The sequence below is a fragment of the Chelonia mydas genome, chromosome 13 (genome assembly GCF_015237465.2).
Source record: "Chelonia mydas isolate rCheMyd1 chromosome 13, rCheMyd1.pri.v2, whole genome shotgun sequence".
NCBI classification, from domain to species: Eukaryota; Metazoa; Chordata; order Testudines; family Cheloniidae; genus Chelonia; species Chelonia mydas.
Genome location: NC_051253.2, coordinates 37,208,724 through 37,229,784, shown reverse-complemented (window position 1 = coordinate 37,229,784; position 21,061 = coordinate 37,208,724). Strand labels below are relative to the sequence as shown.

General features: G+C 45.6%; 1 pseudogene; it reads right to left on the bottom strand.

Moving 5' to 3' along the window:
• LOC102932377 lies at positions 1 to 974 on the bottom strand (annotated as a pseudogene).
• Positions 975 to 21,061: the final 20,087 nt, after the last annotated feature.

The window sequence follows — 21,061 nt, the reverse complement described above, 5'->3', positions numbered from 1 at the left end:
TTAACTATCCCAGTTAATGAGTCCAACCTTCTTCCAATTCAGCCTTCTTCTGCTGCACAGCACCCTCCTCAGCACCTCCTTCACTTCCTTGTTCCTCAGGTTGTAGATGACAGGGTTGAGGAGTGGCGCAACTACACAGTAGTAGATGGAGACCACCTTGTCTGCTTGGAAGGTGTAGTGCACTGTGGGCCAGACATACATGAAGGTGACAGTGCTGTAGAAAATGGTGACCACGGTGAGGTGGGAGGTGCAGGTGAAAAGGCCCATTGTCTGCCAGTGGTGGAGGGCATCCTGCAGATGGTGGAGATGATGTAGCAATAGGACACCATAGTGAGCAGGAAGGAGCAGAGGATGATGACCCAGGCGAAGGTGAAGAATATCATCTCGCTGACTGAAGTGTCTGTGCATGAGAGGTTTAGCACTGGGGCCAGGTCACAAAAGAAGTGGTTGATCTTGTTGGGGCTGCAGAAGAAGAACTGAGTGGTAGAGATGGTGAGGGGCAAATGGCCAATGAAACCATTCACCCAAGAGCCAACAGCCAGCTGGGTGCAGACCTTTTTGTTCATCAGGGTGCTGTAGTGCAGCGGGTAGCAGATGGCAATGTAGTGATCATAAGCCATCACACCCAGGAACATGAACTCTGTGGTTCCCAAGCAGAAGAAGATGTAGAATTGGATGATGCAGCCCAACACAGAGATGGTGGTCCTCTCCACCATGAAGCTGGACAGCATCTTGGGCACAGTGACTGTGGTTTACCAGATCTCCACGAACGAGAAGTTGCTCAGGAAGAAGTACATGGTTGTGTGAAGGCTGCTGTTCTTCCACACCATGGTGATGATGGTGTCATTGGCCGTTATGGTCAAAGCATAAGCAAGGAGGAAGAAGGTAAAGAAAAGAAAGGCCTGCCATCTTCGTAGACTATTGAACCCTAAGAGGATGAATTTGGAAACAACACTCTGGTTTCTGGCATCCATCCTTCACTGTATTTAGAATTGGAGAAGGAGTAAGAAGAATATGAAATAATAATAATAATAATTAATAATTATGGTGAAATCTAATATAAATGTTACTGCTCTGAAAGATTTTAAATGAAGTTACCATTGTGGAAAGTGGACAGACTGAGGATCTCTCAATCACTCTCTCTTTTTGTATTATGCCCATCATAGATTCCAAGATTCTAAGGCCACAAATAATCATTCTGATCTTTTAGTTTGACCTCCTTTATATCACAGGCCAGAAAATTTCCCCCAAATCATTCCTAGAACATATTTTTTGAGAAAAAAAACATCCAATCTTGATTTTAAAATTGTCAGTAGTGGAGAATCCACCACAGCACTTTACAAAAATGTTCCAATGGTTAATTACTCTCATTGTTAAAAAAAATGATCCCTTATTTACAGTCTGAATTTGTCTAGCTTCAATTTCTGGCCATTGAATCATGCTATACTTTTCTCTCCTAGATTGAATAGCTTGTTATTAAATATTTTTCCCGTGTACATGCTTATAGACTGTATTCAAGTCACCCCTTAACCTTCTCTTTCTTAAGCTAAACACATTGAGTTCCTTAAGTCTATCACTATAAAGCAGGTTTTCTTACCATTTAATTGTTCTTGTGTCTCTTCTCTGAAACCTCTCCAATTTATCAACATTCTTCTTAAACTGTGAGCACCAGAAATTGACACAGCAGCGGTTGCATCAGTCTCAAATACAGAGGTAAAATAGTTTCTCTATTCCTACTCAATATTCCCCTGTTTATGCATCTCAGAATCCCATTAGCTCATGTCATAAATATAAAGGGAAGGGTAAACCCCTTTAAAATCCCTCCTGGCCAGAGGAAAAATCCTCTCACCTCTAAAGGGTTAAGAAGCTAAAGGTAACCTTGCTGGCACCTGACCAAAATGACCAATGAGGAGACAAGATACTTTCAAAAGCTGGGAGGAGGGAGAAAAACAAAGGGTCTGTGTCTGTCTGTTTGCTGCTTTTGCCGGGGACAGAACAGGAATGGAGTCTTAGAACTTAGTAAGTAATCTAGCTAGGTATGTGTTAGATTATGATTTCTTTAAATGGCTGAGAAAATAGCTGTGCGGAATAGAATGACTATTCCTGTCTGTGTGTCTTTTTTGTAACTTAAGGTTTTGCCTAGAGGGATTCTCTATGTTTTGAATCTGATTACCCTGTAAGGTATCTACCATCCTGATTTTACAGAGGTGATTCCTTTGCTTCTATTAAAAGCCTTCTTGTAAGGAAACTGAATGCTATTTTCATTGTTCTAAGATCCAAGGGTTTGGGTCTGTGGTCACCTATGCAAATTGGTGAGGATTTTTACCAAACCTTCCCCAGGAAGTGGGGTGCAAGGGTTGGGAGGATTTTGGGGGGAAAGACGGTCCAAACTATGTTTTTTCAGGAACCCAAATAAAGTTTGGTGGTGGCAGTGGAAATCCAAGGGCAAAGGATAAAATAATTTGTACCTTGGGGAAGTTTTAACCTAAGCTGGTAAAAGTAAGCTTAGGAGGTTTTCATGCAGGTCCCCACATCTGTACCCTAGAGTTCAGAGTGGGGAAGGAACCTTGACAGCTCATGTTCAGAGGATTATCCATGACCCCCAAATCTTTTTCACGGTCACTGCTTCCCAGGATAGAGTCTCTCATCTTGTAAGTATGGCTGATATTCTTTGTTCCTCAATGTATATGTTAATATTTAGCCATATTGTTTGCTTGTCCCCAGTTTACCAAGTTATCCAGATCATTCCGTATCAGTGACCTGTCCTCTTCATTATTTACCACTCCCCCAATTTTTGTGTCATTGTTCGGATATAGATATTCAGTATTCCTGTCTGTAAAGGCCTGTATTCTAAGAATTTAGGTGTATTCTTATCACTTGGCTAGTTATAGAGATATAAAAGAAAGAATCAAAATCACTGTCTGTTGGTGTAAGGGCCTTCTCTTACTGTGACAGTCTGAGGCCCTGTTCTTAGGCCAAGGCCTTTGGCTAAGCAACAGAGGCAGTCATAAGCTGGGAAGCGACTGGTCACCTCCTCACATTCCAAACTAGTCACACTGAAATAAGGTGTGTTATGAAATAATGGTCTGTTAGGAATACAATCCTGTCCTGATAGTGCCCATCACCTCCAGAGAAAGGGAAGTGCCTAGAAAATGTAATAGGAAACTTAGTCTGATAAGCATCCTGCCTGGCAAGAACTCACTTATCTATAGCTGGGATGTGAAATCCTCACTTCTGTATTGTTTTGTCATAATAGTTCCCACTTTGCTATTGTTTGTCTGTATAATCTCTGTCTGGTTCTGTGATTGTTCCTGTATGCTGTATAATTAATTTTGCTGGGTGTAAACTAATTAAGGTGGTGGGATATAATTGGTTACATAATCATGTTACAATATGTTAGGATTGGTTAGTTAAATTTCAGGAAAATGATTGGTTAAGGTATAGCAAAGCAGAACTCAAATTTTACTATATAGTCTGCAGTCAACCAGGAAGTGAGTGGGTGTGGGGAGGGGAAATGGGAACAGGGAATGGGGGTAAGGAAATTGGAATCATGTTTGGCTAAACGGGGAAATGGGAAAAGGGAATGGGGGTCAGGAAATTGGAATCATGTTTGGCTAAGGGCAGGAATGGGAACAGGGACTCAGGTGTAAGGCTCTGTGATGTCAGAGCTGGGAAGGAGGACACTAAGGAAGGAAACTGGAATCATGGTTGCTGAAAGTTCACCCCAATAAACATCGAATTGTTTGCACCTTTGGACTTGGGGTATTGTTGCTTTCTGTTCACGCGAGAAGGACCATGGAAGTAAGCCCTGGTCTACACTAGGACTTTAGGTCGAATTTAGCAGCGTGAAATCGATGTAAACCTATACCCGTCCACACGATGAAGCCCTTTTTTTTGACTTAAAGGGCTCTTAAAATCGATTTCCTTACTCCACCCCTGACAAGTGGATTAGCGCTTAAATCGGCCTTGCCGGGTCGAATTTGGGGTACTGTGGACACAATTCGATGGTATTGGCCTCCGGGAGCTATCCCAGAGTGCTCCATTGTGACCGCTCTGGACAGCACTCTCAACTCAGATGCACTGGCCAGGTAGACAGGAAAAGAACCGCGAACTTTTGAATCTCGTTTCATGTTTGGCCAGCGTGGCAAGCTGCAGGTGACCATGCAGAGCTCAACAGCAGAGGTGACCATGCAGAGCTCATCAGCAGAGGTGACCATGATGGAGTCCCAGAATCGCAAAAGAGCTCCAGCATGGACTGAACGGGAGGTACGGGATCTGATCGCTGTATGGGGAGAGGAATCTGTGCTATCAGAACTCCATTCCAGTTTTCAAAATGCCAAAACCTTTGTCAAAATCTCCCAGGGCATGAAGGACAGAGGCCATAACAGGGACCCAAAGCAGTGCCATGTGAAACTTAAGGAGCTGAGGCAAGCCTACCAGAAAACCAGAGAGTTGAATGGCCACTCCAGGTCAGAGCCCCAAACATGCCGCTTCTATGATGAGCTGCATGCCATTTTAGGGGGTTCAGCCACCACTACCCCAGCTGTGTTGTTTGACTCCTTCAATGGAGATGGAGGCAACATAGAAGCAGGTTTCGGGGAAGAAGAAGATGATGATGATGATGATGATGATGAGGTTGTAGATAGCTCACAGCAAGCAAGCGGAGAAACCGGTTTTCCTGACTGCCAGGAACTGTTTCTCACCCTGGACCTGGAGCCAGTACCCCCTGAACCCACCCAAGGCTGCCTCCTGGACCCAGCAGGCGGAGAAGGGACCTCCGGTGAGTGTACCTTTTAAAATACTATCCATGGTTTAAAAGCAAGCATGTGAAAGGATTAATTTGCCCTGGCATTTGCGGCTCTCCTGGATGTACTCCCAAAGCCTTTGCAAAAGGTTTCTGGGGAGGGCAGCCTTATTGCGTCCTCCATGGTAGGACACTTTACTACTCCAAGCCAGTAGCTCGTTCTCGGGAATCATTGTACAACAAAGCATTGCAGTGTATGTTTGCTGGCGTTCAAACAACATCCGTTCTTTATCTCTCTGTGTTATCCTCAGGAGAGTGAGATATCATTCATTGTCACCTGGTTGAAATAGGGTGCTTTTCTTCAGAGGACACTCAGAGGTGCCGGTTCCTGCTGGGCTGTTTGCCTGTGGCTGAACAGAAATGTTCCCCGCTGTTAGCTGGTGGGGAGGCGGCGGGTGAGGGGATAGCCACGTGGTGGGGGGAGGCAAAATGCGACCTTGGAACGAAAGCACATGTGCTATGTATGTAATGTTAACAGCAAGGTTTACCCTGAAAGAGTGTAGCCATTGTTTTATAAAATGTGTCTTTTTAAATACCGTTGTCCCTTTTTTTTCCTCCACCAGCTGCATGTGTTTCAATGATCACAGGATCTTCTCCTTCCCAGAGGCTAGTGAAGATTAGAAAGAAAAAAAAAACGCATTCGTGATGAAATGTTCTCTGAGCTCATGCTGTCCTCCCACACTGACAGAGCACAGATGAATGCATGGAGGCAAATAATGTCAGAGTACAGGAAAGCACAAAATGACTGGGAGGAGAGGTGGCGGGCTGAAGAGAGTAAGTGGTGGGCTGAAGACAGGCCTGAAGCTCAAATGTGGTGGCAGCGTGATGAGAGGAGGCAGGATTCAATGCTGAAGCTGTTGGAGGATCAAACCAATGTGCTCCAGTGTATGGTTGAGCTGCAGCAAAGGCAGCTGGAGCACAGACTGCCACTACAGCCCCTGTGTAACCAACCACGATCCTCCCCAAGCTCCATAGCCTCCTCACCCAGATGCCCAAGAAAACGGAGTGGGGGCCTCCGGCCAACCAGCCACTCCACCACAGAGGATTGCCCAAAAAACAGAAGGCTGGCATTCAATAAATTTTAGAGTTGTAAACTTTTAAAGTGCTGTGTGGCATTTTCCTTATCTCCTCCACCACCCCTCCGGGGCTACCTTGGTAGTCATCCCCCTATTTGTGTGATGAATGAATAAAGAATGCATGAATGTGAAGCAATAATGACTTTATTGCCTCTGCAAGCGGTGATCGAAGGGAGGAGGGGAGGGTGGTTAGCTTACAGGGAAGTAGAGTGAACCGAGGGACGGGGGGTTTCATCAAGGAGAAACAAACAGAACTTTCACACCGTAGCCTGTCCAGTCATGAAACTGGTTTTCAAAGTTTCTCTGATGCGTACCGCTCCCTCCTGTGCTCTTCTAACCGCCCTGGTGTCTGGCTGCGCGTAACCAGCAGCCAGGCGATTTGCCTCAACCTCCCACCCCGCCATAAACGTCTCCCCCTTACTCTCACAGATATTGTGGAGTGCACAGCAAGCAGTAATAACAGTGGGAATATTGGTTTCACTGAGGTCTAAGTGAGTCAGTAAACTGCGCCAGCGCACCTTTAAATGTCCAAATGCACATTCTACTGCCATTCTGCACTTGCTCAGCCTGCAGTTGAACAGCTCCTGACTACTGTCCAGGCTGCCTGTGTATGGCTTCATGAGCCATGGCGTTAAGGGGTAGGCTGGGTCCCCAAGGATAAATATAGGCATTTCAACATCCCCAACAGTTATTTTCTGGTGTGGGAATAAAGTCCCTTCCTGCAGCTTTTGAAACAGACCAGAGTTCCTGAAGATGCGAGCGTCATGTACCTTTCCCGGCCATCCCACGTTGATGTTGGTGAAACGTCCCTTGTGATCCACCAGAGCTTGCAGCACTATTGAAAAGTACCCCTTGAGGTTTATGTACTCGCCGGCTTTGTGCTCCGGTGCCAAGATAGGGATATGGGTTCCGTCTATGGCCCCACCAGAGTTAGGGAATCCCATTGCAGCAAAGCCATCCACTATGACCTGCACATTTCCCAGGGTCACTACCCTTGATATCAGCAGATCTTTGATTGCGTGGGCTATTTGCATCACAGCAGCTCCCACAGTAGATTTGCCCACTCCAAATTGATTCCCAACTGACCGGTAGCTGACTGGCGTTGCAAGCTTCCACAGGGCTATCGCCACTCGCTTCTCAACTGTGGGGGCTGCTCTCATCTTGGTATTCATGCACTTCAGGGCAGGGGAAAGCAAGTCACAAAGTTCCATGAAAGTGCCCTTACACATGCGAAAGTTTTGCAGCCACTGGGAATCATCCCAGACCTGCAAAAGTATGCGGTCCCACCAGTCTGTGCTTGTTTCCCGAGCCCAGAATCGGCGTTCCACCACATGAACCTGCCCCATTAGCATCATGATGCATGCATTGGCAGGGCCCATGCTTTCAGAGAAATCTGTGTCCATGTCCTGATCACTCACGTGACCGCGCTGACGTCACCACCTCTCCCGGTATTGCTCTGCCAGGTTCTGGTGCTGCATATACTGCTGGATAATGCATGTGGTGTTTAATGTGCTCCTAATTGCCAAAGTGAGCTGAGCGGCCTCCATGCTTGCTTTGGTATGGCGTCCGAAAAAAAAAAGTTACTTCTAATGTAGTCCCTGCACCCATGTGTGGCCAGGAGCACCTTGGACATGACGATGACGGCTACCAGTCCTATTTTACCGTCTGCTGCCACAAGGCAAGGGGTTGCTGCTGCTGTGTAGCAATGCAGTACCTCGTCTGCCAGCACCCAGGAGACATGTGGTGAGGGTTACCTGAGCGGGCTCCATGCTTGCCGTGGTATGGCGTCTGCACAGGTAACTCAAGAAAAAAGGCGCGAAACGATTGTCTGCTGCTGCTTTCACGGAGGGAGGGAGGGAACGGGGGCCTGACAATATGTACCCAGAACCACCCGCGACAATATTTTAGCCCCATCAGGCATTGGGATCTGAACCCAGAATTCCAATGGGCAGTGGAGACTGTGGGAACTGTGGGATAGCTACCCACAGTGCAACACTCTGGAAGTCGATGCTTGCCTCTGTACTGTGGAAGCACTCCGCCGAGTTAATGCACTTAATGCACTTAGAGCATTTTCTGTGGGGGGACACACACTCGAATATATAAAACCGATTTCTAAAAAAACTGACTTCTATAAATTCGACCTAATTTCGTAGTGTAGACATACCCTAAGTGGGTGAAGGAATAAGCCCCCTAACAGGGTGCCACTCCTCCTCCCTGCTCCACGTGTACAGCCGCTGCTGTTCCTGTCCCCCAACCCCCTCCCCCATGTAGGTTCATCCCTGCAGTTGCCCCTGGCCACTCCAGACTGGGAGCTTCCTCCTGTCTGCTCTGCAGGAGGGTGGGGGTGTGGGCTGATGGTGGGGTGTCCTCCTCCCCCCACACACATATGCACCTGATTTCCACTGAGCTGGGGTGACAGGACACGGGGGATATGTGTGTGCTGCTGCCTTCTGGGTCTGGAGCTGCTGGCAGCTGCTTGTGTCTGAACAAGCCTAGTTCAGGCTCTTGATCCTAAGTGCTTTCTTAAAGAGACAGCGCACTCACTCATTCAGGCACACACACTCTCCCCTCAACACATACACTCTCCTTCACACACTCCCCTCAACACACACACACACACACACACACACACACACACACACACACACACACACACACTCCTTCACATAGTCCCCCCAACACACACAGCAGGGCTAACTGCATCCAGGTCACTTCCCCACCTGGGTTGTGGTTGGGGCTGACCATAAGTTACCTTGGTCTGTTATTACAGAATGGCCTGGGTAGAGCTAGTAGTGAACTAGCTTTGACCAGCCGGGATGGCTTGCATCCACTCTGACTGGATAAACAAGTGAAGACATAAGCGGGGTCCAAGAGTGTTAAGTGTGGGAATAGAAAGCAATAGTGTTTCCTGCCAGAGCCTGCTTGTGAATGTATATGCCCCCTGAGAAAGAGATGATGATAAAAATGGCTATGAGAATTGCTTTAGACTAACAGTCTCACCTGTGGACCTTGGCCTTGTGGGTGCCCAGGAACTTCCCACCCTGGAGCAGCGTCTGCTATGAACCCTCAGGGACAAGGTTGGGACTATACATAGCAGAATGGGTGTAAGCATTGATTCTTGCTTGCTTGCCTGCTTGGTTGCTGGGAAGCACGTATTTAGTAACACGTGAAGGCTGGGAAGCTTATTATACTTTGGCATAAATATAAAGGGAAGGGTAACCACCTTTCTGTGTACAGTGCTATAAAATCCCTCCTGGCCAGAGGCAAAGTCCTTTTACCTATAAAAGTTTAAGAAGCTAAGGTAACCTCACTGGCACCTGACCCAAAATGACAAAGATACTTTCAAATGGGGAGTGGGGGAAAATGGGGAGTGGGCTTTTGTCTGTCCGTGTGATACCTTTGCCGGGAACAGACCAAGGATGCAAGCCTTCCAACTCCTGTAAAGTTAGTAAGTAATCTAGCTAGAAAATGCATTAGGTTTTCTTTGTTTTGGCTTGTGAAATTCGCTGTGTTGGAGGAAATGTGTATTCCTGTTTTTGTGTCTTTTTGTAACTTAAGGTTTTGCCTGGATGGATTCTCTATGTTTTTGAATCTGACTGCCTGTAAGATTATCTTCCATTCTGATCTTACAGAGTTGTTCTCTTGTCTTTTTTTGTTCTTCTAATAAAGTTCTGATTTTTAAGAATCTGATTGGGTTTTTTGGGTCTTAAAAATCCAAGGCTGGTCTATGCTCATCTTGTTTATTCTAAAGCCTCCCCATGAAAGGGGGTGTAAAGGCTTGGGGAGATATTTTTGGGAAATAGGAACTCCAAGTGGTCCTTTCCTTGATTGTTTGTTAAGTCACTTGGTGGTGGCAGCATTTTACCTAATCCAAGGGCAGAGACTTTGTGCCTTGGGAAATTTTTAACCTAAGCTGGTAGAAATAAGCTTAGGAGGTCTTTCACACGGGTCCCCACATCTGTACCCTAGAGTTCAGAGTGGGGAAGGGACCCTGACACAGTGGCAGAGTGGTGGGATCATTTTGAACCAGAGATCATTTTGAACCAAAAGCACAACAGGATTTTAAAAGTTTTTTAACAGGTGATTACAGCTGGAGGTTCTGTCTTTGCCTGAGGACAGAGCAGCTCCATAACAAAAGGATTTCTCTGTGAGTTGGGAACAGCTCTGCAGGCAAAGGTATCAAAGGCAAAGGTATCAGGTTACAGCACAGTGAAATGGGAATTCACAAGCAAGTTTTTTTTTTCTTTCTAACTCTTGGGTATAGCTAGATTAAACACAGAGAGGCTAGGATGACAGAAAGCAATGTCTAACCGAAACTGGAATTAGCCAGATTTGAAGCTGAGGAAAGACAGAAGGAACATGAAAGATGGGTAGAACTCAGACAGATGGAAATTGATGCACAAGCGGCCAAAGAAAAAGCTGCTAGGGAGGCAGAAAAAGCCAAGGTGGAGGCAGAAGAAGCTGCCCACAAGACAGCCATGGAAGCAAAAGAAAAAGAAATGGAGGAGAGGGAAAAAGAGAGGAAGCATGCACTGGAGATAGAGAAGGCAAGGACTCAGCAGAATATACGGAATAACCGTAACAATCCTTCCCCAATAATCCACAAATGGGAGCAACTATGTCCACAGTATGATGAACCCAGTGATATTGCTGAATATTTGCTCACCTTTGAGAAACTGTGCACACTCCATAAAATTCCTGATGCTCACAAGATGACCACATTGGTCGCAAAATAGACTTGAAGAGCTCGGGACATATTCAACAAGATACCTACTGAGGATGCTTCTGACTATGGATATTCTGGGTCCTTTTCCTAAAAAGACACCCAGAGGAAAGCAGTGCATACTGACTTTCATGGATTTTGCCACCCGATGGCTGGAAGCAGTAGCTCTAAGCAACACCAGGGCTAAAAGTGTGTGCCAGGCATTAACAGACATTTTTGCCAGGGTAGGTTGGCCCTCCGACATCCTTACAGATGCAGGAACTAATTTCCTGGCAGGAACCATGGAAAGCCTTTGGGAAGCTCATGGGGTGAATCACTTGGTTGCCACCTTTTACCATCATCAAACAAATGGCCTGGTGGAGAAGTTTAATGGAACTTTGGGGGCATGATATGTAAATTCGTAAATAAGCACTCCAATGATTGGGACCTAGTGTTGCAGCAGTTGCTCTTTGCCTACAGAGCTGTACCACATCCTAGTTTAGGGTTTTCCCCATTTGAACTTGTATATGTTTGCGAGGTTAAGGGGCCATTACAGTTGGTGAAGCAGCAATGGGAGGGATGTACACCTTCTCCAGGAACTAACATTCTGGACTTCGTAACCAATCTACAAAACACCCTCAGAATCTCCAGGGAGAACTGGAGGTCCTGGTGATGTCAAGGAATTATGATGTGACTGGAATAACAGAGACTTGGTGGGATAACTCACATGACTGGAGTACTGTCATGGATGGTTATAAACTGTTCAGGAAGGACAGGCAGGGCAGAAAAGGTGGTGGAAAAGCACTGTTTGTAAGGAAGCAGTATGACTGCTCAGAGCTCCGGTATGAAACTGCAGAAAAACCTGAGTGTCTATGGATTAAGTTTAGAAGTGTGAGCAACAAGAGTGATGTAGTGGTGGGAGTCTGCTATAGACCACCGGACCAGGGGGATGAGGTGGATGAGGCTTTCTTCCGGCAACTCGCAGAAGCTACTAGATCGCACGCCCTGGTTCTCATGGGTGACTTTAATTTTCCTGATATTTGCTGGGAGAGCAATACAGCGGTGCATAGACAATCCAGGAAGTTTTTGGAAAGCGTAGGGGACAATTTCCTGGTGCAAGTGCTAGAAGAGCCAACTGGGGGGGGAGCTTTTCTTGACCTGCTGCTCACAAACAGGGAAGAATTAGTGGGGGAAGCAAAAGTGGACAGGAATCTGGGAGGCAGTGACCATGAGTTGGTTAAGTTCAGGATCCTGACACAGGGAAGAAAGGTAAGCAGCAGGATACGGACCCTGGACTTCAGGAAAGCAGACTTCGACTCCCTCAGGGAGTGGATGGGTAGGATCCCCTGGGGGACTAACATGAAGGGGAAAGGAGCCCAGGAGAGCTGGCTGTATTTCAAGGAATCCCAGTTGAGGTTACAGGGACAAACCATCCCGATGAGTCGAAAGAATAGTAAATATGGCAGGCGACCAGCTTGGCTTGACGGTGAAATCCTAGCGGATCTTAAACATAAAAAAGAAGCTTACAAGAAGTGAAAGGTTGGACATATGACCAGGGAAGAGTATAAAAATATTGCTCGGGCATGTAGGAATGAAATCAGGAGGGCCAAATCACACCTGGAGCTGCAGCTAGCAAGAGATGTCAAGAGTAACAAGAAGGGTTTCTTCAGGTATGTTGGCAACAAGAAGAAAGCCAAGGAAAGTGTGGGCCCCTTACTGAATGAGGGAGGCAACCTAGTGACAGAGGATGTGGAAAAAGCTAATGTGCTCAATGCTTTTTTTGCCTCTGTCTTCACTAACAAGGATAGCTCCCAGACTACTGCGCTGGGCATCACAAAATGGGGAGTAGATGGCCAGCCCTCTGTGGAGAAAGAGGTGGTTAGGGACTATTTAGAAAAGCTGGACGTGCACAAGTCTATGGGGCCGGATGAGTTGCATCCGAGAGTGCTAAAGGAATTGGCGGATGTGATTGCAGAGCCATTGGCCATTATCTTTGAAAACTCGTGGCGAACGGGGGAAGTCCCAGATGACTGGAAAAAGGCTAATGTAGTGCCAATCTTTAAAAAAGGGAAGAAGGAGGATCCTGGGAACTACAGGCCAGTCAGCCTCACCTCAGTCCCTGGAAAAATCATGGAGCAGGTCCTCAAGGAATCAATCCTGAAGCACTTAGAGGAGAGGAAAGTGATCAGGAACAGTCAGCATGGATTCACCAAGGGTAGGTCATGCCTGACTAATCTAATAGCCTTCTATGATGAGATTACTGATTCTGTGGATGAAGGGAAAGCAGTGGATGTATTGTTTCTTGACTTTAGCAAAGCTTTTGACACGGTCTCCCACAGTATTCTTGTCAGCAAGTTAAAGAAGTATGGGCTGGATGAATGCACTATAAGGTGGGTAGAAAGTTGGCTAGATTGTCGGGCTCAACGGGTAGTGATCAATGGCTCCATGTCTAGTTGGCAGCCGGTGTCAAGTGGAGTGCCCCAAGGGTCGGTCCTGGGGCCGGTTTTGTTCAATATCTTCATAAATGATCTGGAGGATGGTGTGGATTGCACCCTCAGCAAATTTGCAGATGATACTAAACTGGGAGGAGTGGTAGATACGCTGGAGGGCAGGGATAGGATACAGAGGGACCTAGACAAATTGGAGGATTGGGCCAAAAGAAACCTGATGCGGTTCAACAAGGATAAGTGCAGGGTCCTGCACTTAGGATGGAAGAACCCAATGCACAGCTACAGACTAGGGACCGAATGGCTAGGCAGCAGTTCTGCGGAAAAGGACCTAGGGGTTACAGTAGACGAGAAGCTGGATATGAGTCAGCAGTGTGCTCTTGTTGCCAAGAAGGCCAATGGCATTTTGGGATGTATAAGTAGGGGCATAGCGAGCAGATCGAGGGACGTGATCGTTCCCCTCTATTCGACATTGGTGAGGCCTCATCTGGAGTACTGTGTCCAGTTTTGGGCCCCACACTACAAGAAGGACGTGGATAAATTGGAGAGAGTCCAGCGAAGGGCAACAAAAATGATTAGGGGTCTGGAACACATGACATATGAGGAGAGGCTGAGGGAACTGGGATTGTTTAGTCTGAGGAAGAGAAGAATGAGGGGGGATTTGATAGCTGCTTTCAACTACCTGAGAGGTGGTTCCAGAGAGGATGGTTCTAGACTATTCTCAGTGGTAGAAGAGGACAGGACAAGGAGTAATGGTCTCAAGTTGCAGTGGGGGAGGTTTAGGTTGGATATTAGGAAAAACTTTTTCACTAAGAGGGTGGTGAAACACTGGAATGCGTTACCTAGGGAGGTGGTAGAATCTCCTTCCTTGGAAGTTTTTAAGGTCAGGCTTGACAAAGCCTTGGCTGGGATGATTTGATTGGGGATTGGTCCTGCTTTGAGCAGGGGGTTGGACTAGATGACCTCCTGAGGTCCCTTCCAACCCTGATATTCTATGATTCTATGATTCTATGATTCTTTAGCCCTTGCTAAAGAAAACCTAAAGGATGCTCAAAAAGAGCAAAAAGCCTGGTATGATAAACATGCCAGAGAGCGTTCCTTCCAAGTAGGAAATCAGGTCATGGTCTTGAAGGCGCTCCAGGCCCATAAAATGGAAGCGTCATGGGGAGGGCATTCACGGTCCAAGAGCGCCTGGGAGCTGTTAATTATCTCATAGCATTCCCCACCTCAAACAAGAAAGCCTAAGTGTACCATATTAATTCTCTAAAGCCCTTTATTCCAGAGAATTAAAGGTTTGTCAGTTTACAGCCCAGGGAGGAAATGACACTGAGTGGCCTGAAGGTGTCTTCTACGAAGGGAAAAGTGCTGGTGGTGTGGAAGAGGTGAACCTCTCCATGACCGTTGGGCATATGCAGCGACAGCAGATCAAAGAGCTGTGCACTAGCTACGCACCGACGTTCTCAGCCACCCCAGGACTGACTGAACGGGCATACCACTCCATTGACACAAGTAATGCTCACCCAATTAGAGCCCAACCTTACTGGGTGTCTCCTCAAGCTAAAACTGCTATAGAACGGGAGATCCAGGACATGCTACAGATGTGTGTAATCTGCCCCTCTGGCAGTTTGAAATAAGGGCAGCAGTTAGGATTTTATTTTCCCTTTCAAAAATGAGTGCTGCAAAAAAAGAAAAAAAGAAAGAAAAGAAAAGTGGACAGTGAGAGTCGGGTTTTCAACAAAGAACGGAATGCAAAATATTTTTTCACAAACATGAAGGCTGTATGCCTCATTTGTCAGGAAAGCATTGTGGTTTTCAAGGAATACAATTTGAATCACCATTTTTCAACGAAACATGCTAATTATGACAGCTAACAACTGAGGAAAGGGAAAGAAAAGCTGAGAAACTCACCACAAACTTAAAAACTCAGCAAAATATTTATGTGCGACAAGCTGCAGTTCAGGAAGCCCTACAAAGGCAAGTTACTTTCTGGCTTTTAAAATCACTAAACAAAATAATCCTTTTGCTGAAGGGGAGTTTTTGAAAGAATGCATGGTTGATGTTTCTGGCATGCTGTGCCCAGAATACCTAAGCAAATTTGAGACCATTAATTTGTCATGAAGAACTGTTACTCGTGTAGAAGTGATTAATGAACATTTGGCTTTTGAGTTGAACAAGAAAGCACAGGGCTTTACATTGTTTTCATTAGCTCTCAATGACAGCACTGACATTAAGGACACAACACAGTTACCACAGTTACAGTAACATGGCTACCACTCTGAAACCTAGCACAGTTACTGATTTTTGTCAGAGGAATTGATGACAAATTTGAAATCACAGAGGAATTTTTATCAGTGGAATCAATGAAAGTCACAACTAAGGGATCGAACTTATACGAGAGGGTGTCTGGGTGCCTTGAACATCTGAAGCTTCCCTGGAGTAAACTGGAAAATGTAACCACAAATGGATCACCAAATTTAACTGGGAAAAAAGTAGGACTTTTAAAAAGAATTCAGGACAAAGTAAAAGAAGACGACCCTGATAAAGAGGTGATTTTTCTGCCTTGTATTATATATCAGGAGGCCCTCTGCAAAAATATCCTGGACATTGATCATGTTGTTCACACAGTAGTGAAAATAGTGAACTACATAAGAGCGAGGGGACTTAATCATCTGCAGTTCATTTCCCTTCTTGAAGACACTGATGCCGAATGCCAGGACTTACTTTATCATACAAACGTTCGCTGGCTCAGCCTAGGAAAGGTATTGCAGCGAGTGTGGGAGCTCACAGATGAAATTTGCACTTTTCTGGAGATGCAGGGGAAACAAAATGATTTCCCTGAATTAAAGAATTCAAACTGGGTGTGCGACCTCACTTTTGGTGTGGATATCTTGGCACATTTAAATGAACTTAATGTAAACCTGCAAGGAAAGAAAGTGTTTGTACACAAATTATATTCTCGTGTGACAGCTTTCAAAGCCAAGTTGGTCTTGTTTTCAAAACAAATTAAGGACAAAGTGTTCACCCACTTTCCAACACTGAAATACTCGGAAGTGTCACCAGAGCAGAGAGAAAAGTACAGCAAAATGTTTGAGTGACTTGCACATAGAATTTTCTAACTGATTCTCTGACTTTGAGAAGATCGAGCAGACACTGGAGCTGGTGTCATGCCCACTGTCATTTGACAACAAGAAAGCCCCACAAGAATTACAACTGAAGCTCATTGATCTCCAGTGCAATTCCACCATAAAGGAAAAGTACAATTCAGAAAAACTGGATGAGTTTTATACCTCCTTGAGAGAAACAAAGTTCCCAAATATCCTCAAGGTGGCACAGAAAGTCTTTGTTTTGTCCAGCTCTACCTGTGTGCACGAACAAACATTTTCCCTGTTGAATTACAACAAATCTCGCTACAGATCGCAGTTAACTGACCAGCATCTCAGCTCGGTATTGTGGATTTCCACAACGAGAATGACACGGACTTTGATGCCATTGTAAAAAAGGGTGACCAGCTGCATTGTTCACATTAATCAGAGAGGGCATGGAAAGGGGTTAAGTTTGGTTTAATTATTGTAATACGTTGTTATGATGGTATATTTATAATAGTAAGTAAGGTTTTATGTTTATTTCCACTAAAATGTATCTTTATTAAATAGAGTTTATTTGAATATCTCTGAATTGTTAATTTTGTGAGCATTCATGACCTGCCATACAATTTCCATACCCAGATGAGGCCCTCAGGCCAAAAGGTTTGCCCACCCCTGCCCTAAAGAGATCATATGTTTAGAGCAGGTAACTGAGCATCAGGGTCAATTTCTCTCTCTGGAACAGGAATGAGGAATAGGTCTAGTGGTTAGATTGGGAGGCAGGAGGGGGATCAAGACTCTTGGAATCAATTCCTGACTCAGAGAGAGAAGTGGGATCTAGTGATTAGTGCAAGGAATAAAAGGGAATCAGGACTCCTGGATTCTTCTCCCAGATCTGTAAGGAGAGTTGATTCTGGGTTTTTGGCATTAACTATGGAAGAAAAGTGTGATCCACAGTTTAGCCACACCCTGACATAACAGTGTGATGTAGATGTTGCCACAGGTAACGGTTTCCTTGCTGATTACAGTCAGTCAGGAGGTTGTGATGGAAAGACATTTCCACAGAAAATGCAGTGTCTGAAAAAGGGGGGAAATTTGATTTTGTCAGAAAATTTTGATTTTTCATCCAAGAAATGGAAATGGTCCATGGACCCAGACTACTGGTCAGGTGGGCAGCCAGGGATCCAGGAAACCTGGCCCTAGGCCTCCACTTTCCCCTCAGGCTGGCTCCCTGGGAACACTGGCATCCCAGCTATCTGACTGGCAGGCTGCCAGGGAGAATGTGCTCCCCAGGATCCCAAGGTCCCCAGGCTTTGCAGGTCCCAGTGCGCCTCATTCCCTGGCTGGTATGCTTACCAGTCTCCTCAGCTCCCTAACAGCCCAACTGGATGGCTCCCTGATTCCCAGGTGCAATGCACTCAGGAATTCCGTATCTCTGGGCCCCTAGGCAGCGCCAACTCTCAGGGGTCCCCATTCCCTGGCTGGCTGGCTGGGCCGTCAGCTCCCTGGAATGCCCAGCTCCATGGACTCATCTTAGGACTCACTCTGACTGTTTGACCAGCCATCCAGCCTCCCAGTGTCCCTGGGGCCTTCTCCACCTGTGGGCTGCTGGGAAGTCAGGGCTCTGAAACGTCTCACTCCCAGGGCTGCCTGGCTCCCAGAGCTCCTCACTCTCCAGCTTGTGGACTTCAACAGCTCCCACTGTCCCCGAGAGCCCCTTCTCTCAGCACTAGCCACCCCCTGGCGCACAGAGTTCCCATGCCCCTAAGCTCCAAAGGCTGCCCAGAACCCCAGCTGTCCTCACAGGCCCCACAGTATGCCAACATTTTTATGGCTGACTTAGAACAACGCTTCCTCAGCTCTCGTCCCCTAATGCCCCTACTCTACTTGCGCTACATTGATGATATCTTCATCATCTGGACCCATGGAAAAGAAGCCCTTGAGGAATTCCACCACGATTTCAACAATTTCCATCCCACCATCAACCTCAGCCTGGACCAGTCCACACAAGAGATCCACTTCCTGGATACTACGGTGCTAATAAGCGATGGTCACATAAACACCACACTATACCAGAAACCTACTGACCGCTATTCCTACCTACATGCCTCCAGCTTTCATCCAGACCACACCACACGATCCATTTTCTACAGCCAAGCTCTACGATACAACCGCATTTGCTCCAACCCCTCAGACAGAGACAAACACCTACAAGATCTCTATCAAGCACTCTTACAACTACAATACCCACCTGCTGAAGTGAAGAAACAGATTGACAGAGCCAGAAGAGCACCCAGAAGTCACCTATTACAGGACAGGCCCAACAAAGAAAATAACAGAACGCCACTAGCCGTCACCTTCAGCCCCCAACTAAAACCCCTCCAATGCATCATCAAGGATCTACAACCTATCCTGAAGGATGACCCAACACTCTCACAAATCTTGGGAGACAGGCCAGTCCTTGCCTACAGACAGCCCCCCAACCTGAAGCGAATACTCACTAGCAACCACATACCACACAACAGAACCACTACCCAGGAACCTATCCTTGCAACAAAGCCCGCTGCCAACTGTGCCCACATATCTATTCAGGGGACACCATCACAGGGCCTAATAACATCAGCCACACTATCAAAGGCTTGTTCACCTGCACATCCACCAATGTGATATACGCCATCATGTGCCAGCAATGCCCCTCTGCCATGTACATTGGTCAAACTGGACAGTCTCTACGTAAAAGAATAAATGGACACAAATCAGATGTCAAGAATTATAACATTCAAAAACCAATCGGAGAACACTTCAACCTCTCTGGTCACTCGATTTCTGATCTCAAAGTGACTATCCTTCAACAACAAAAATTTGAAAACAGACTCCAACGAGAGACTGCTGAATTGGAATTAATCTGCAAGTTGGATACAATTAATTTAGGCTTGAATAGAGACTGGGAATGGTTGAGTCATTATAAAAAGTAACCTCTTTCCCCTTGTTTATTCCTTCCCCCTCCCCCCCCCCGCCACTGTTCCTCAGACATTCTTGTTAAACCCTGGATTTGTGCTGGAAATGGCCCACCTTGATTATCATACACATTGTAAGGAGAGTGATCACTTTAGATAAGCTATTACCAGCAGGAGAGTAGGGTGAGGGGTGGGGGGGGGGGAGAGAAAACCTTTTGTAGTGATAAACACCCATTTTTTCATGGTTTGTGTATATAAAAACATCTTCTGTATTTTCCACAGTATGCATCCGATGAAGTGAGCTGTAGCTCATGAAAGCTTATGCTCAGATAAATTGGTTAGTCTCTAAGGTGCCACAAGTACTCCTTTTCTTTTTTCAGAAACTTTAGTGATTATCTTTTAGAAGCTCGTGGAGTACACACGAGAACCCAGAGGACGGGAGAAGGACAAACAGACGACCTATCTTTAAAACTGGGATCAAAGAGGGTCTGGGGAATTATAGACCAGTCATCCTAACGTTGATATTTGGAAAGCTACTGGAAGAAATTTTTAAACACTCAATTTGTAAGCATGTAGAGGATAACAGAGTTATAAGGACGTTTGGCATAATGCAGTTTTTAACATAAGAAAACATAAGAAGAATAAGGAAGGATAAGGAAGAATTTCCTTGTATTTGTTTTAAACCTGCTGCCCATTAATTTAATTTGGTGGCCCCTAGTTCTTATATTATGGGAACAAGTAAATACATTTTCCTTATTCACTTTCTCCACACCACTCTTGATTTTATAGACCTCTATCATATCCCCCCTTAGTCTCCTCTTTTCCAAGCTGAAAAGTCCTGGCCTCTTTAATCTCTCCTCGTATGGGACCCATTCCAAACCCCTAATCATTTTAGTTGCCCTTCTCTGAACCTTTTCTAATGCCAGTATATCTTTTTTGAGATGAGGAGACCACATCTGTACACAGTATTCAAGATGTGGGCGGACCATGGATTTATATAAGGGCAATAAGATATTCTCCGTCTTATTCTCTATCCCTTTTTTAATGATTCCCAACATCCTGTTTGCTTTTTTGAGTGCCGCTGCACACTCTGTGGACGTCTTCAGAGAACTATCCACGACGACGCCAAGATCTCTTTCCTGATTAGTTGTAGCTAAATTAGCCCCCATCATACTGTATGTATAGTTGGGGTTATTTTTTCCAATGTGCATTACTTTACATTTATCCACAATAAATTGCATTTGGAAATTTGAAGTTGTGAAGGCTAGGACTATAACAGGGTTTAAAGGAGAACTAGATAAATTCATGGAGGTTAAGTCCATTAATGGCTAATAGCCAGGATGGGTAAGGAATTGTCCCTAGCCTCTGTTTGTCAGAAGGTAGAGATGGATGGCAGGAGAGAGATCACTTGATCATTACTTGTTAGGTTCACTTCCTCTGGGGCACCTGGCATTGGTCGCTGTCGGCAGACAGGATCCTGGGCTGCATGGACCTTTGGTCTAACCCAGTATGGACAGTCTTATGTTCTTATGTACAGCACTTAGAAAGGAAAATTCAAATGCACAACCTCAAAATTGGGAAAACTAGCTAGGTGATGGTACTGCTGAAAAGAATCTGGGGGTTATAGTGGATCACAAATTGAATACGAGTCAGCAATGTGATGCATTTACCAAAAAAAAGAGGCTAATATCATTCTGGGGTTTATTAACATGAGAGGCATATGTTAGACCTTGGAGGTAATTGTTCTACTTGACTCAGCACTGGTGAGACCCCAGCTGGAGTACTGTGTCCAATTCTGGGCACCACATTTCAGAAACGATGTGGATAAATTGGAAAGAGTTCAGAGAAGAGCAACAAAAATGAAAAAATAAAAGCTTTAGAAAGCCTGTCTCATGAGGAAAGGTTTAAAAATCTGGTCATGTTTAGTCTTGAGAAAAGAAAGACTTTGCGGGGTGGGGGTGTCTGAAAACAGTCTTTAAATATGTTGAGGGC